Source organism: Rhinatrema bivittatum, chromosome 7, assembly GCF_901001135.1.
Source record: "Rhinatrema bivittatum chromosome 7, aRhiBiv1.1, whole genome shotgun sequence".
Classification (NCBI taxonomy): Eukaryota; Metazoa; Chordata; class Amphibia; order Gymnophiona; family Rhinatrematidae; genus Rhinatrema; species Rhinatrema bivittatum.
The window spans coordinates 71,400,305-71,418,096 of NC_042621.1; the positions used below are offsets into that span (position 1 = coordinate 71,400,305).

General features: G+C 42.3%; 1 protein-coding gene across 4 annotated transcripts in view; it reads left to right on the plus strand.

The window, feature by feature from the left end:
* Positions 1-306: 306 nt before the first annotated feature.
* The window catches only part of ADCY7 (adenylate cyclase 7), a 331,521-nt gene continuing 314,035 nt past the window's right edge, over positions 307-17,792 (plus strand). For 2 of the 4 annotated variants that reach the window (XM_029608514.1, XM_029608515.1), the window contains exon 1: positions 308-714. The gene's annotated coding sequence lies outside the window, so the exon portion shown is untranslated. Of the gene's footprint in view, positions 715-17,792 lie in introns of all 4 variants that reach the window. The other 2 variants (XM_029608517.1, XM_029608516.1) reach the window with 2 other exon arrangements.

A 17,792-nucleotide genomic window follows, 5' to 3' on the forward strand; every position in this document is an offset into this window, starting at 1 on the left:
GATGCGCATCCAACCGCTCGTTAAGATGTGCGCTAGGCTGGGCGCACTTTATTGCATCGGCACGTCTTACTTTGACAGCACATGTAAACCTGTCATGCCGATACAGTTATCCCAATCTGAAATATAAATGGTGTTAGTGTGGAAGGAAAACGCCAAAAGACAAAGCGTGTTCGGTGCCGCCTGAGGGTTAAGGCAACACTAGCAGCTCGGGAGGGGGATAGGGTGTTGCTCTCAGGCAGCGCTTTGCAGCGGCAAGGTGAAGGATGGACGAACGGCTCGCTGGTAATGCGAGGGCAGTCGGGGCTTAGGTCGCGCGCTTCCGGGTCGGGGGGAGGAAAGAACAGGCAATAGTAGGCGCGCGGCATAGCCGGTGGAACGCGCGCGCGTGCGCGCGCCTGTTCCTCCGCGCTAGACTTGACTCGCCCGCGTTTCCGTGTTGGCTTTCAGTCCCAACCTCACCCTGTGTCTGAGAGCTGCTCGGCAAGGAGAAGTGACTTAAAGAGAGGCGAGGAAATCAAAGCGGCACGAGCCTTTACCTTCCTCCCCCGGGCTTAGCCTGCACCTTCGCCTCTTTTTTTCCACACACACACACACACGTCCCCCCCCCGGCAAACTTTTTCTTGAGGAACGTTCCAGTAGAGCGAGAAGTGATTTTCAAACTCCCCGGCGGGCGCATCCCTGCGGTTTCAGGCGGCCCCGCGCGCGAGGCTGCAGGTAAGTGCCAGTCACGGCCGCGCCGACGGTTTGTTTTTTCTTTCCCCCTCCCCCCCGTTCCGGCGTCCTCCGAGTGCTTCGGCTCTGTCGTGTTCCGCTTTTCATCGTCTTCGCGCACCTTTCGTCCCTCGGATTGTACGGGCTCCGGATACCGTTACCCAGTTGTTGGCACAAGTGGTCCCGAGTCTGCCTGCAACTTTTTTTTTTTATTCCCCAATTGCATTGTTTCCTTTTAAGTACAATTACAAATAACGGGGATTTTTGTGTAGCTGACTTTTCAGAAATTGGTGACTAGGCTTAGCACTATCTCGGAGTTTGTAAACCCCTGAGGGTTGTTTTTTTTTTTTTTTTTGGAGCTGCTTCATCAGCAAGAAGGCGTTTTTAGTGCCTCCTCCTTTAGCTGGTGCACGCAAGGTGGGGATATGGTGGAGACATTTAACGCCTCCGACCTGGGGGGGGGGGGGGGGAAATAACCATGGATTTTTCTAGCGCTGGGCACATCTGTCTTGCCTGTTTAATAATGTAAATCACTTCCTTAAATGTGTGCAACCTTGCTGGGGCATCAAAATGTGGAATAACAGTTCATTTTAGTAGACTGTGGCTTCTTGGCTCAAATGGCACTCGCTTTTTGCCTGAAAGGCAAAGGTTTTCGGAATTTGCCCAAGAAAACAACTTGCTGGCTTGGGCTAAGTTAAGAGATGATTTCCAAATAACTGTACATCAGCAAAGCAGCAGCTGCCTTACTTTGATCTGCCAGAGTTGTGAAAGAAAGGACGAACCTCCATCTTCTTTCACCTCTTCCTACAGAAAGTCTAAAGTTGCTTTAGAGGTTAACAAGACGGTGTGGGTGTTTGTAATATTTCTTTTTGATTTGTGTGCAGAAAATATAACATCTTGATGGAACAAACAAAACAGCAACAACATCAACAAAACAGTCCCAACAAACTAACATCCCAACAAAAAAACAAACAAAAAATTAAATAACTGGGGTTGGTACTGCATTACTGAAAATCTCTTGCTTGCCACCTAGGGTATTAGTTTTAAAATGAGATTGTAGAAAGGGGGGGGCAGAAATGGAATGTAAACGGTGCTTTTTATTTTCTGGAAAGCCCAAAATATATTTTCATGCCAGTACTATTCTGGCTGCTTTAAAATAGGCATCCATGCAGTCATGGGGAGGAGGAGATGTTACTGTTTCCTGTCCCTGGCCTTCTTACTGAGAATTTTAGCACTCTTTGCTGAAACAGTGTTGAGTCAATCACACTTACCCCCCCCCCCTTCCCTTTTTTTTTTTTTTTTTTACATCAAATGGGCTACAGTAACAGTTCCTCCCTCCATATCATTTCTGGCAGCTCAGCCTACACAGCCTGAAAGAGATGCCATGTGCCACCAGGCTTTCCTCATTTCCTTACCTAATACCCCGTCTGTCCTGGGTTAAAGGCTTTTTTTTTTTGGCATCAGTTTCTGCCCAAAGGGGGGGGGGGGGGGCAGGGAGAAAGCCAAGACATGGCCATGCATGACTCTCTTAGCCAAGGGACTGAAAATGTGGTGCCTTTACTGAACTGGGATAGGCTGTTTTGCACTGGGAAGTTTAACACACTGGCACCACCTGTTTAACTGCTTTTTTTTTTTTCCCTGTCTCTGGTTGATTGAAAAAGGGCATTAAGGAGGCAGAGAACTTCAGACCCTTTTGTAAAGTTAGGCTGCTGTGTCTTTTGATAAAATGCCAGAAGGATGTCAGCCAAAGTGATGTATGTGTTTATATTCTCATTATAATGTAAATGTTGACAGATTAGAGTTCCATATCAGGTAAACCGGTTTAATAGGAATCAGTTCATCTCACTGGGTAGGGTTTGATAGGTGAGTGGTTTTTGTAGGGCGATCAGAAAACGAAGGCTTTTCATTGTCAATCTAGTTAGCAGCCTATGATCACGTTACTCTCATTGCCGGGCACCTTCTGAAAAGTGTAATAATATTTAGTGAGCAGGTCCTGTTTGCTGTTTGTGGAAGGTACCACGCAAAGCACGGATATTTTTTTTTTCTCCTTTCTGTGCCAGGGGGTGGGGAGAATACAATGCCAGGGGCTGTCTTTTGGATTTACTTACCAGGTTCCTCCATTTTCTGGTCTTAGCACAGATAAATCGGGCTGCATGGGAGCACAGGATGAAATGAATGATTCCGAAATCACTAGCTAAGTTAAGACAGGAATTTATACTCATGGAGAGGAAAACTAGTACAAATTGGTGTACAGTTACAATTATGCTAAATGCACATTCTATTTGAAAATTATTCATGGAAGGTTTGTTGGAATTTGATTTCCACTCAGAAGAACATATACTGCTACGTAGCATATCCCTGTGTATGTGATTGTTCTTGGTGCACTCTGCTTGAAAACAGAATCAAGTATTTTTGCTTGTTAGAGCTGGGGTTGAAACTAATTATTGCTTTGCTGATTTTAATTGTAGTGAAGGAGCTGCAAAATAGTATGGTAACACAGCAAAATAACATTTTAAATATAGTGTGCTTTTCAAGTTATGATTGCTCTTACCTGTCATCTAGGCTGCATATTTGGTGGCTGAAGATTTAATCCTATCAGTCCTTTTCTTTTCTTTTTTTGGCACAAATTACTTTTAAAAACTGCTCTAATGTGCAGAATATCTGAACAGATTTGTTGTTCAGAATATACTGTTTCTTTTTCATATAGTTTCACTTATAGAATCGTTATGTTTCAATTGACTGTTAGTCCATACCATGTCTATCTAGATGTGAAAGTACATGAAAAACATTTTAAAAAAGCATATGACCATTAAAGACTGAGCTAAGATAACTTGGTCCCTTCACGTTTGAACTTGTTTGCAGACTTGTAAGGAGAAGCCTGTTTACCTATCAAACTAAACTTATATTCTTGTAGTTGACAAGATACAATGCACTGTCGAATAACTGTGAAAGATCTGGTGATGATTTTGTTTATGCTTGATGAGATGATCACAATTTATTTTTTTTGTGACCAAATAACTCAATTTTTCCTCCACATTGTGGTCCTATTTGAAATTACTCGGTGGTGTCTGAAACATTAGTCAAACACCTGGATACGTGCCAGACTAATGCTGTGGAACGGCTGAGGTCTTACCAGATAATGGAAAAGAAACTTTTCCTTTTCTGTGGTTTTGATCGTTTATGGGTTCGTATTGGGAAATATACCACTGCAGCTTGACTGTTCAGTGGAATTTGGCTCTCTGTTTTTTGTTTTGTTTTTTTAAGACTCCTCTTTATAAACAGTTCATTTCCAGCCTATCATTTTGCATGTTAAACCACTCTATATATTAAGGGGAACCAAAGGACTCTGCTGCGGTTGTCACTATATACAGATTAGACTCTCTTGTGCTTAGGATGTGACTGAGGCCTTTTAGATGTCCGTTGCCACGGATCCCCTGGCTTTCACAAGCAGAAATAGAGAACCAAAGATTAGATTGAGTTGTGTGCGTAGTGCTGTATTTCTAGATGTAGCTATTTTGATTCCTTTTGACATGAAGATGCTTTTTGTAAGTGCAATGTAAGTGTCTGTTTTTTTATTTCAGTTAACACACTTCTGAAGAGTCTGAGTGAGTAGTGTTGGTGTTTTCAGTTTCTTTTTACCAGAGAAAATAGGAAACCAGGCGTGCTTGCCAACATTGTGGTCACTGTAAGATGTTTGGTGATAAAGTAGTATGTAGAAATGTGGGCCCTGATCTGATGTTTTACTTGCACATTTAGAATGCATCTACATTAATTACCTTTTATCAAAATGAACTTTTTTTTCTGTGTTAGATCAGTGGCTAGATGGTAAACATACAGCAAATATATTTTTGTCTTGCATTTGTTGTTTTATAGAATTAAAATATTAAAAAAAAATTTATTAGCTTGTTCCAGCCATTGCAAAAAGATTCTGTTCACTGATCATGTTGTGAAAAAATTTTTTTCTTCTTTTGTGTCAAATAAGCATAACTGCTGATATGCACAAAACGCAGGAATTTCCATGTGTGGTTTCTGTTGTAGACAGTATCTGAATCACTTGGATTTATTTATATAAAGCTTTAAACTGAGTGAAATTTGGATTTTATTCACATTTTTCCTTACTGGTGTACATATTTTATGGATTATAGGTGCACTGCACTTGTTCACAGGTGTAACTGAGTAAAAAATACTTTTTTGTTTAATAGATTGTAAAATATTTTATCACAGGGACCGTATTGTATAGGGGCTGTGGTAATAGGAAGCCCTGTATGAGGAGGGATTAGGGCTGTTGCAGGGCCTTTTGAGCTTGTACCATCTTACAGCTCCCCAGGCTGACTTTCGTTATTGCTGCTCTTGCTGCCGCTCGGAGATCACTGTTAGGTTTAGGGTCCAGCCATGAGGGGGAAGAGAAGGGCTGAATGGGCATGGGTTGATGGAGACGGCCACTGCTTTATTCTACCCCCCAAAAAACCTACCCAAAAGAAAAATATTGCCCCCATCCGCCTACCCTAGCTTTCCTAAATGCACTCTCATACACACATGTGAACACACACTTTCTCCTCCTTACACTAATGATTCTTCATCCCCAGATATTCTTTGCCCACTGATGAGCAAAGGACAACTGGAGGTTTAACACAACTGGGGGCCATGGAAGCCAGTCACTGATGTAAGGAGGAGAGTGGAGAGAATGTGCTTTTCCTTTCTACACTCTGGTGATTGTAGTTCTCCATCCCAAGTCCCCCTCCAGCCACTCCCTCCCCCCTCCCGATTCCTCCTAGGGTCCTTATCTTCCTCCAGGGGTCCTAGAGCACCCAAGTCACATTCCCCATCCCTGGTGGTCCTTGGGCTCTCCCACTCTGATATCCACTAATTGCCCCCTCCTGAAAACTGTCCTCTCTAGCATCTCTCCTCCTCTCCCTCCTTGGCTAGTAAGGCATAGTCCTCCTCTTTGAGCCAGAATCAGCTGGCAATCTTCTGCCTTTGGTGTGGGGGAACAGACTGATATGCACCACCTACTCTCCTTGGCCAAGAATTTCGGGAATTCAGAAGTACATCCAGCTCTTTGCCTCCTCTGGAAAGGAAGTAATGGAGCAGCACCATGTACTGTCCTCACTCACTCACTCCCCCCACCACCTCTTATCCCTTTCCCTCCCCTCATTCACTTTCCCTGCTCTTTTAATCACAGATTGCCCTCCCCACTCTTATCTCATTCCTTACAGTCCTTCGAATCCCCAGTTTATTAGTGCTGTGTTTGTGGCTGATAGCATGTCTCACTTACCTAGGATGCAATCTAGGAATATTTTTCTGTGAACTACGAGGCACCAGATTTGTGGATTCTCTGTGTAGCTTGTGGACAGAATACTTGCCCAGAGGCAAATGGCTGCCAGTATAGGAGCACGTGTGCAGTTGCAGGTGGGCCTGAGAAATGCTGTGCAGGACCCTCACAGGGTTAGTGGTGCTAGGAATAGTGCTTAGGTGTTCATGTGACAATTGTGAAGGTTTGGAACTGAACCAGAGGAGGTTCTCAGGTGGCTGTGAGGTGCAGTTCTTTAGGTGTAGACGCTTATAGGCAGGCTTGTGACCAGGTGTGTGAGGAGCTGAAGGGCATGTGGGGGTAAATCAGCAACTGAGGAAGGGCGATTAAATGATCTTGAAGGTGAGAACCAAGATTCTGAATTGGCCTCTGTAGAGTATCAGGAATCAGTGCAGAGAACGTAGACTAGGAGTGATCTTTTCAAATTTATGTGCATACAGAAGCACTGTGTTTGAGTTGCAGGTGCTGGTTGAGGGTTGGTTTTTTTTTTTTTGGCATTCTAATGTAGCATGAGTCTTAGTAATTCAGGCTGGAGATTACACAGACCTGGATGAATGTGGCAAAAAGGCAAGGCATTCAAAGAAGGGTGGTGATGAAGGAAATGAAAGCTGATTTGGATACTGATTTGAGCTTCAGTGGGTGGCGAGCTTGGAGTCTAGCAAATCCCAGATGGCAAACTTGACAGCTGAAAGGAGGAACTGACCCTTTGAGGACCACCTCAGAGTTCAAAGTTCCTTTGTCTTTTCTCCCTACCCACAGTACTTTTGTGGATTTAATTTCCTTATTTTGATGTAGCCAGTCTGTCTTTCCCAGACATCTGTTCAAGTTTGCTATCACTTTGTCAGGGTCTGGACCAGGAGGGACCAGTGCTCAATGTAGTAAGTGATCTGGTGATTTAATTACTTGCCTTTCCAAATCCGAGTTCAAGGTGAATTACAATTTCAGGGATGGTACATATTTCCTGGCCCCAGAAAGCTTATAATCTAAGTGCCTCATTTACAAAGCATCTTCCCCACAGACACAAAGTCTTAGTAAATCAGGCCCTAAGTTAGCACCTGAGGCAGTGGAGGATGAATTGATTTGCTAGCGTTAGGAGGAATATAATTGGAAGTGGGATTCAAATCCAGGCCCCATTGGAGGAGGACAATGCCTTGGAGATTAGGCTCTGCAAGGAGGAGCTTGTACCCTTCATTATGGAAGTACAGGAGGCACTAAAGATTTCAGACACGAAAGCAGATGTACCCTCGGAAGGAGATCCCATCCTGCAAGAGGTGAGAAAGCATTCAAGGTCCTTTCCTGTTCATGATATTCTAAATCAAATGGTGCTGGCAGAATGGGCTCCCTTTTGAGAGGTCTTAAAGGAGGCAAGATGATGGGAAATTATACCCTGTAGCTGCAGAAGAAAAGGAGAGCCTACTGAGGATTCCAAAAGTAGATGCCTTGGTTTTAGCAATACCTCGCAGGACTACATCCCTGTTGAGGATAGGAAAACGGAGGTTATCCTGAAGCAAGCCTTCTGCACAGGAACTATTGCAATCCAATTTATGGGGGCTCCATAGCATGGGCAGCCCTGTGTTGGATCCAATAACTTCCCCAAAGCCAGGAAACTGCACACCTAGAGCCACTGGTGGCCCTCCTAGTGGATACACTATATGGTTTGATTAGACTATCTTCCAGATCAGTGGCCTCTGGCATGGCAAATAGAAAACTCTGGCTACATAGTTGGGGGTGGATTTGGTATCCAAAGCACACTTGTGTAAGCTCCTCTTTTAAAGGAGGTCTCTTTGGGATAGAACTAGAGAAGTTAGCCAAGGCATTGGGGAATCAAAACTTCAAAGACTCCCAGAAGAAGGAAATTGGTCAGCCACTCGAGGGCTTAGAAGCCAGCACCTTAGGTATAAACGTAAGACCACAGCATCAGGAATATGGATGGCTCAGGCGACAAGGGGGCCAAGAGATCGAGATCAGACCCACGGGGTGGTTTCCTTCAGCAATGATGTCCAGCGGGGCCCCTCTGCAAGTAATTCCTATCAATATGTTATGCAGAGTGGCACTTTTCATCCTGTGTTAGATTTGAAAGGGATCAACAGATGTCTGAAGATATGACTGGCTCATCAGCAAAAACCACACAGGAGAGTCAATGGGCATCGATCATAGTGATCCAGGTCTTGGAAAAGCTGGGCAAGTAGTAAACTACATAAAGAGCAATCTGGAGCCCTCACAAACTCTGGCATTCTTAGGAGCTCTGTTCTACACAGAGTGCATATGTGTGTTGCATGTGCACCAAAGCAGCCATTCACTGTAGTCTACCTTAAGCTGCCTACTATAGTTGACTGTGCATGCATATCCTCACCAGCCTCCTGCCGTAACTCTTCCCCTATAGCAGAGTCTGATGGGGTCATGAGGCTGTACATGTGCACCCTACCAGCAGACAACAGACAACATCCAGAGCTAAGCCTATATATCTGTATTTATAAATATCTATATATCAGTTTATATATATTTGATCAAGGCTTTAAATAAAAATGATATATGGATACCTAAAATAGTATATCCATCAGATAACTCTAAAATAGGGTAACACTTCTAATGTTTTAAATGATTTGAGAGATGCTTAATATTGCAAGCTTTATTATATATTGACAATATCAAAACTATTCAAAAACACATACATATAGTAATCAATTGTCCTAGTCAATCATTCCTCATTTACACCACTTTTAAACTCTCTTTATTGTTATGCATTTATAGCATGTATAAATATCAACATAAAACATTGTCAAAATATATACAGAGTGCTTGTAATGAAACAATAAAACCCTTTCAATAGAGTTGAACTTCAAGAAAGATACTTTGTGAATTGCAAATGAATCACATGAAAGGCCCCTTCATTAAAAAGGGGATACAGTTGAACCACAGTCCACAAGAAAGGATACTTTGTAATTGTTTCACAGGTATGTTGTATAGAGTCCCATGCATATCTTTATCTCTTCATATAGGTTCCACTGCTATTTCTGTGTCCCTGCAAAGGCTTCTTCAGGGGAAATTATGGTTCATAACTATTCTTGCGTTGATACCATGAACTTTAGTGAAGAGAACTCTATCTCTTATTGTTGATTCTTTATATGTCGAGTCTCAAGACTTCAGTTGTTGTTAATTAGCAATTTGCTAGATACAATGTAATCATTTGTGAATTTCCAGTGTCTTCTCAGCATGTTGGAAACCTTCCACCTTCCCTTGTCTTATTTGCCAGAGTTGTACAATAACAAACAACCTCTCGCTCTTATCTACCAAACAAGTTATTTGTTTATTCAATCAAATTCTGTTTCAATACCTTATACAAATTAAGCCTCTTAAAATCTGTTTGCACCTTTCATACACTCATACACTGCCCATCAAACATGCATATCTTCTCTCCATAAAAGCGACTGTTCAATTTTCCTGACCCTGAACACTATGGAAGTAATTTTCAAAGGAGTTACGTGCATAAATGTAACATACTGCTGTAGGAATTTTCAAAAGCCATTTACTCAAGTAAAGTGCACTTGCGTGTATAAATCCTATGGACAATTCAATGACATATATTGTAGCAATTTTCAAAAGCCCACTAACATGAGTAAAGTACATTTACAAGTGTAAAACCCAATTTTAAGCATGAAATGCTTTTGAAAATTAGGCCTCAAGTTTGTGTGTGTATTTTTGTATGTGTGGGTGGGTATAGAAACTGGAAAGCTATGAGCACAAATGCTCGTAGTTTGGGCAATAAAATCCCAAACCTGCAAGCCCTAATGGTGGAGACGGACTTGGATTTTTTTGCTGATACGGAGACGTTCATGGAATCTCATGATTGGGATACGGCTATACCGGGCTGTAACTTGTTAAGGAAGGACAGAGAGGACAGAAAAGGAGGAGGAGTAACTTTTTTTTTTTTTTTTTGCATAGTAATGTTTATTTAGGTGTTTAACCAAATATGTAACAACAGTCATATTGAGCTACAATAAAAGGTAACACACAACAGCATAAACATGCAGCAAAGAAACATACAAATTTTGAAATGCAATGCAATATATCAGCCAGTTCTGCATCTATCAACATGACAGTAGTATATCTACGTAGGAACATAACACCCTTTTTCTTAAGGAGAGGTAGCCACCTTCTCCTCAACTATGAGCACTCCACCTCCCCCACCCCCCTTTTTTCCCTCCCCCCTCCCCCCACCCAGGCAACATAATGTCCAAATAGTTAGGGTACGCACGTAGGAACATAAAGAACCAAAAGTCAAATATGAAATGTCAAATATGAGAGTTCAAGGCCAGGTGTGACATAAGAAGACATCTGCAAAGGGGTGTCTGGCGTGGCTTGCAAATATACGCCAGTGGAAACCAGTACTATGCCCATCCAACTTCCGAGTTAGCAAGTAAACCCGTAGAGCTCAATAATGACACACCCTAGAGACAGAGTCCATTAACAATCCAAAAATCCAGGACATGCAGGGAAGCACAGTCAAAGTGCCTACGGTTGGAGTGCAAAGAACTGCCAGTAACACGAAGTCCTCACGTAGTCGATGGAAAATGAGGCAGAGAGAATCGTTTTGGGACCAGTTGACGCTGAAGCGTTTCCGGCAACAGGGTGAGATATGGATCCCAAGTCTCCTTGAAAAGGGACAGACGTTTAGAGGTAAGTGTGTATGCCAACAAATGCTCCAGATGTACTAGATGATGGAGTTTCTGAGTCCATACGGCGAATAAATCCGGGAAAGCAACTGTCCATGAGGATAATATTGTCGACTTAGCCATCAAAGCGAGTTTGTCTAGCAGCAAATGCTGTGGCTCAGACAACCAGTCAACATAAGAGTCATAAAGTCCCAGTAGCCAAATTTCAGGTACTAACGGTATATCAGAATCCCAAAGGTTCTTGGCTTTGTGTGCGATTAAGGACCAGAACTTGTTAACATAAGGGCAAAACCAAAAACAGTGCAATAAATCGGGTTTGAGGTGCGAAGGAGTAACTTTTTATGTTAAAAACAATATCCAGGCAACTGAACTGCAAGGAATGGGGGTAGAGAAGAAGCATTATGGGCAGTCCTAAAAAAAAAAAAGATGGTGCATCCATTTTTACTGGCTTACAGGCTTCCGACTCAAACAGTAGAACTAGACAGAAAGCTGATTGAAGATATCCAAAAGGTGGGAAGGAAGGGAGATGTGTTGATTGTTGGAAATTTTACTCTGCTGGACATAGACTGGAGAGATAGTGGATGCCCTGCAAGGGGCTCTGTTCAAACAAATGGTAATGGAACCCACGAGGGAGGGAGTTATTTTCAACTTACTGCTCACAAATGGGGATAGCGTATCAAATGTCTGGGTAGGGGCCCACCTTAGCACCTGTGATCATCAAATGGTATGGTTTGATATTGCAAATAGGATACAGAGAATTCACATGAAGACCCGAACTTTGAACTTCACAAATACGGACTTTGCTGAAATGGGAAAATTCCTGGAGATGGAACTTGAAGATTGGGAGAAAATGGGAGAGATGGAACAACAGTGGGCCAAGCTAAAATGAGCAATTACAAAGGCAACTAATCTTTGTTAGGTTTTTTATTTTTGTTTTGTTAACTTTTCTATCTGGTTCTCAAAGGAGGTGGCTGATAAAATTAAAAAGAACAGCGTTTGAGAAATATATAAAGGATCCCAAAAAGAGGAACACAGGGAAGAATATCTGGTTAAACTGAGAGAGACAAAGTAATCGCAAAAGCAAAAAGTCAGAACAAAGGATTACCAGAGAGGTGACACAAAGTTTTTCAGATACATCAGAGAAAGGTCCGAACTGGTATAGTGAAACTGAAAGGGGAAAATGATCAATGTGTGGAAAGAGTCGAAGAAAAGGCAGAAATAGTAAATAAATATTTCAGTTCGATGTTCAGTAAGGAAGGCCCTGGAGGAGAACCGTCGCTGGTTAACAAGGCTGTGGATGGGGGCGGGTTTGATGAAACCCCATTTAAGGAAGAGAATATATGGGCAGAGCTAGGAAATCAAAGTGGACAAGCCATGGGGCCTGATGAGTTTATCCTAGGGTACTGAGGGAGTTGAGAGATGTGCCTGTGGGTCCGCTAAGTGACCTGTTCAATAGATTCCTGGAAACGGGAGTGGTGCCGAGTGACTGGAGAAGAGCAGTGGTAGTCCCGCTTCACACGAGTGGGAGCAGAGAGGAGGCTGGAAATTAGTCTGGTTAGCCTCACCTTGGTGATGAAAAAATTAATGGAGACTGAAGAAAAGGATAGTGAACTATCTACAATCTGGTGGGTTGCTCGATCCGAGACAGCGCTGATTCACCATGGGCAGGTCCTGTCAGATGAATCTGATTGATTTCTTTGATTGGGTGACTAGAGAATTGGATCAGGGAAGAGCGCTCAATGTGATTTACTTGGATATTAGTAAAGCCTTTGATATGGTCCCACATAGAAGACTTGTGTACAAAATGAGAAGCTTTGGAATGAATGCCAAGATGGTGGTGTGGATTACAAACTGGTTGACGGATAGAAGTCAGTGAGTGATGGTAAATGGAAACTACTCTGAAGAGAGAATGGTGTTAAGTGGAGTGACGCAGGGTTCGGTGTTGGGACTGGTTCTGTTCAATGTCTTTGAGCGACATTGAGGAAGGGATAAAAGGTAAAGTTTGTCTATTTGCGGATGATTCTAAGATCTGCAACAGAGTGGACACACTAGAAAGAGTGAGAGAATGAGATGTGATTTAAGGAAGCTTGAAGAGTGATCGAAAATATGGCAACTGGGATTTAATGCCAAGAAGGTAGAGTCATGCATCTGGGAAGTGGTAATCCGAAAGAACTGTATGTGTTGGAGGGGGTGAAGCACTGCTGTGCACGGAATAGAAGAGGGACCCTGGGGTGATAGTGTCTAGCGATCTAAAGATGGCAAAGCAATGTGATAAGGTGATAACTAAAGCTAGAAGAATGCTGGGCTGCATAGAGAGAAGAATATCTAGTAAGAAAAAGGAAATGATGATCCCTTTGCACAGGTTCTTGGTGAGGGCTCATCTGGAGTACTGTGTTCAATTCTGGAGACCGTATCTCAAAAGGTCCAGAGAAAGGTGACCAAAAATGCTATGGGGTCTCCATCAAATGACTTATGAGGAGAGGTTGGAGGACCTAAATATGTATATCCTGGAGGAGAGGAGGAGCAGAGGAGATATGATACAGACCTTCAGATACTTGAAAGATTTTAATGATGTACGATCAACAACAAACCTTTTCCGCTAGAAAGAACTCAATAGAACTAGGGGTCACAAAATGAAACTCTGGGGAGGACAACTGAGAACTAATGTCAGGAAATATTTCTTCATGGTGGTGGATGCCTGGAATGTCCTTCTGGAGGACGTGGTGAAGACAAAAACAGTGAAAGATTTTCAAAAGGGCATGGGGTAAACACTGTGGATCCCTAAAGGCAAGGGGGAGGGGAATGTAGTAAGAGGCATGGGGATAATTTGCTGATGTGGTGGATACTATCCTTAAATACGCCTTCATTGCTCACTGCTTCAGTGGCAGGGGGAAAAGAGGAATTGGATTCAGACAACAACCAGCAAAGACATTGAACTGTAGTCTGAGAAAACAAATAAGCATGGGGATAACTTGCTTGGTGCGGCAGTTACTGCCTTAACCAAAAAGCCTAATACTACACTTCTGATGCAACTCCAACATTGCTTTCTGCTTCAACAGCAGGGGGTAAAAGGAAATTGGACTCAAACAGAAAGCAACAAGAGCCCTGACCTTGGCGGTCTGAGTAACAGATTTATTTATTCATTTGTTGAGTTTTATATACCATCATTCGATGAAGCCATCATAACGGTTTACAAGATTCAAATAGTAATTCTTTTAACAATTGTGAAAAAAGGAATAACAGGATGCATATTAAACAAAAGATTAATCAATTATAGTCCAGAAGAGAATCATTTATGAGTGAAGAGGGTTTATTTGGAGCTGGTTGGAGTCAAGTTATTTTGTGGATTTGGTTGGAAGTTCCTTTGGGTGTTAGGATGATGAGAAGTTTGACTGTCAATGTAGACTTTGCGGAACAGCCATGTCTTTACGTCTTTTTGAAAGTTTCGAGGTTAGGTTGTGTTCTCAGATCTTTTGGGAGGGAGTTCCAAATTTTAGGGCAGGCAATGGAAAGTTTGATAAGTTTGGGATAACTATGGGAGCTTGCTGGGCAGACTGGATGGGCCATTAGGTTCTTTTCTGCCATGTGTATAATATATTTCCACGCCATATTCAGGATGGCATGGGTTCCAGCTAAGACATGTCTGAATAGTTGCAATTCGAATAATTATGATCAACTTTGATGTCCATGTTGGGTTAAGAATGTCTTCCGCCTCTGTACAGAAAATCTTCGAGGTTTGTTGCCCGAGCTGTGATTTCCCACACTTTTTCCCCCCCCCCCCCCCATTTCTGTAAGTTTACCACCCTGCCTCAAACCTCCGATGCACGATCCGTCTCATGTTGTGCTCATGGTACAGGGTGATTGATTGACATGGGTGCATCTGGCGCCTGGCGTTTGATCTCAAGTCCATCTGCCTGTGGCCCCTCTGCATGTCGGCATGTACAAATGTGGCCAGCGTATCAGCATGTTCAGACCCGGCCTCCACCCCCTCCCCCTCTTTTGTAGCCTGGGCTATTTAAGAAGCTTTGCAAAAGCACAGCAAAGCAGCAGCTTCTCCTGAGGTTCCGGTTTAGTAAAAGTGCCTGGTGACTTTTTTGCCTGGTGTTCATGGAAAAGGAAAGAATGAAAGGGGTGGGGGAACCACAGAAATCTTGAGTGGTGAAGGTGGAGAAGAATAGGGAGAGGGATTCAACCGAGCTAAATGCAAGCTGGGGGACCAGCATTAACTCGTTTGCAGACTGCAACCCTAGTGAAATCTTCTTTCTGATTGATCCCTGTACCTGCCTTCACTTGTGAAGCAGTTAAGTGTGAGTTCACATCCAGGGTCTGACGTGTGAGGGAATTTTATGCTCTTCTGGGTGGGAAATCATAGGACTATGGTATACAGATCTGTGGTTTATTTATCGATTGTCAGTTTTTACTTGAAAGTTGGGGTCAAGGCCTTGCTGTTGGGAAGAAATCCCCTATGTATAGCATTGTTTCCTATGGGGAAAATTCATTTCAACTTTTTTTTTTTCCAACTGTTTTTAGGAACCAATTGTGACTTAAGTCTGAGGACTTCCTGTATTATGTACAAACTATAACTATTTTTCTGTGATACCAGCCTTTAAACTGGTGATCTATGTCAGTGTTTCCCAACCTTTGATGTTCCTCTTTCCTGAGTTTGAGATGTCTTTATTTATCCCCAGAAACACAAAAGAAACAAAAATGCTGTATTTACATTTTATAGTAAAGTGTGGCCTATTTTTCAGTTTACATTAAACTCTTTCAAAATAAGCATTTTCCTCAGATGCTGATGTTTCTGAATTCTAAGTGAGTCTACCAGTAAGTGACGTTGGTGTGGCAGAACTGATGTTGCTGAGGTCGCTGGAGGGCAGATTTCTTGTGGTGGTTTATTTAGTCAGCTCAACAAATTGGTGTCAGTTTGAAGCTTTATGGGAGACATGGAGGAAGCTGTGGTGGGGAGAGGGAGTGTTGAAGATCTGAGGTTTAAATTGCTTATTTTAGGGAGATGGTTGATGAGAATTACAAGTAGATGCTTCGCTATCCTACTTACTTCTGCCTTTAAAAAAAAAAAAAAAAAAATCCTAAATAGGAGAGCAGATATGTACTGACAAGGGATCACCCAAAGCAACAACATTGGCTCTTCCTGAGCATAGGCAGGTGGCTTGCTCTCTCTAAGTTGAGGCTCTACCTTTGTGTGGTAGTAGTAGCCTGCCTATGGACCTCCAATTATCCCCAGAGGTAAATGTTCCCCACGTTGAGATCCATTGCTCTGTCTCTTCGACTCTTAACTAATTTGTTGTGATATATTTTAGGAGGATATTGTGAAACTGGAAGATTGGGCACTAAATGGCAGATGAAATGTGGACAAGTGCAAGGTCATGCTGTAGCTACACGATGTTATCTTCCATATTAGGATTTACCATCCAGGAAAAAAGATCTAGGCATCATAGTGCATAATACATTGAAATCATCAGCTCAGTGTGCTGCAGTGGTCAATAGTTAGGGATTATTAGGAAGGGAATGATGAATAAAACAGAGAATGTTATAATGCCTCTGTATCGCTCCATGGTGAGACCGCAACTTGAATACTGAGTGCAGTTCTGGTCGCAGCGTTCCCAAAAAGATATAGTTGCACTAGAGAAGGTACAGAGAAGGGTGACCAAGATGATAGAGGATGGAATGACTCCCTTGTGAGGAAAGGCTAAAGAGACTAGAGTTGTTCATCTTGGAGACAAGATGGCTGAGGGGGATATGAAACAGGTCTATACAATCATGAGAGGACTAGAATTGGGTAAATATGAATTGGTTATTTACTCTCTCAGATAATACAGGGTGGCCCATGGAAAAGTAGCCCGCCTCCAATACCAGTGCCATGCAGGCAGTCTACTTTTCCATGGACCACCCTGTAGAAGGACTAGGGGCATTCCATGAAGTTAGAAAATTGCACATTTAAAACAAATCAGAAAATATTCTTTAACTTAATGCACAATTAAGCTCTGGAATTCATTGCTGGAGGATATCATTATGGCAGCTAGTGTAGCTGGCTTTAAAGAAAGGTTGGGATAAGTTCCTGGAGAAGCCCATAAACTGCTATTAAACAAGTTGAACTAGGGAATAGCCACTGCTATTAGTGGCACTAATATCATGGGATTTATTTAATGTTGGGTGCTTGTCAGGTGATTGTAACCTGGATTGGCCACTGTTAGAAACAGGATGCTGGGCTCAATGGCAACAAGTGGTTTTTAATGTAGATTAATGTCCAGAGAATCTATGGGTTTTAATCTATTTTAGAAAGCAACATCTAGCCTCCTTTCCAAGACTGATCCTAGTTGATCAAATGCCCTCAACCAATGCCTTACCAAGAGGAAACTGCAGATGCAATTCAAAGTCTTAGGTAATCTGCATATACTAACAAATCATACTTATGGTATTTGGTGGTAGAGAGAACATTTGCAGCAGCAGCAATAATGACTATTACAACTTGTTCTTCTAGAGGGGCTGATGCAATAAGCTGTGCTAAGCCATCTATGCGTTTTTACTCTAAGTTTTGCACAGGTATTTCAATGCTAACCTTACTCGTGTATGTAATATGGGTTTTAGCACTGGAAAAAAAAAAACCTGTGCAAAAAATTGGAGGAAAAACATGTGGTTGTTTTAACTTGGGCCCATGTAAATGCCATGTGAATGATGCAATTAGCTATTAATGGGTAATGCAGATATCCACGTTAGCTGGGAGAATTGTTAGTGCCTCTTTTATTTTTTTTCCATTGATTTTTTTTTTTTTATTATTTTTTTTTTTTAGTACTTTGGTCAGGGCAGGAATAACACACAGAACACTCCAGGAATAAGCCAGGCCAACTGTAAAATAATTATGCTTGCTTATTTGAGTGCATGTACCTGAGAATAGCCATGCTAACTATAATTGTGTGTTTTCCGGTATGCCTGTATATCTAAAGCTGAAACAATATTGCAGAATGGTAACTTGTTTGAAATGAGCTTTGGGGATGTATGTTCTTATCTAACTCCTAAGCATTGTACAGGACATTTTACAATCTTTTGTAGGTTGCGACTCTCTTATTTGATCAATGTAA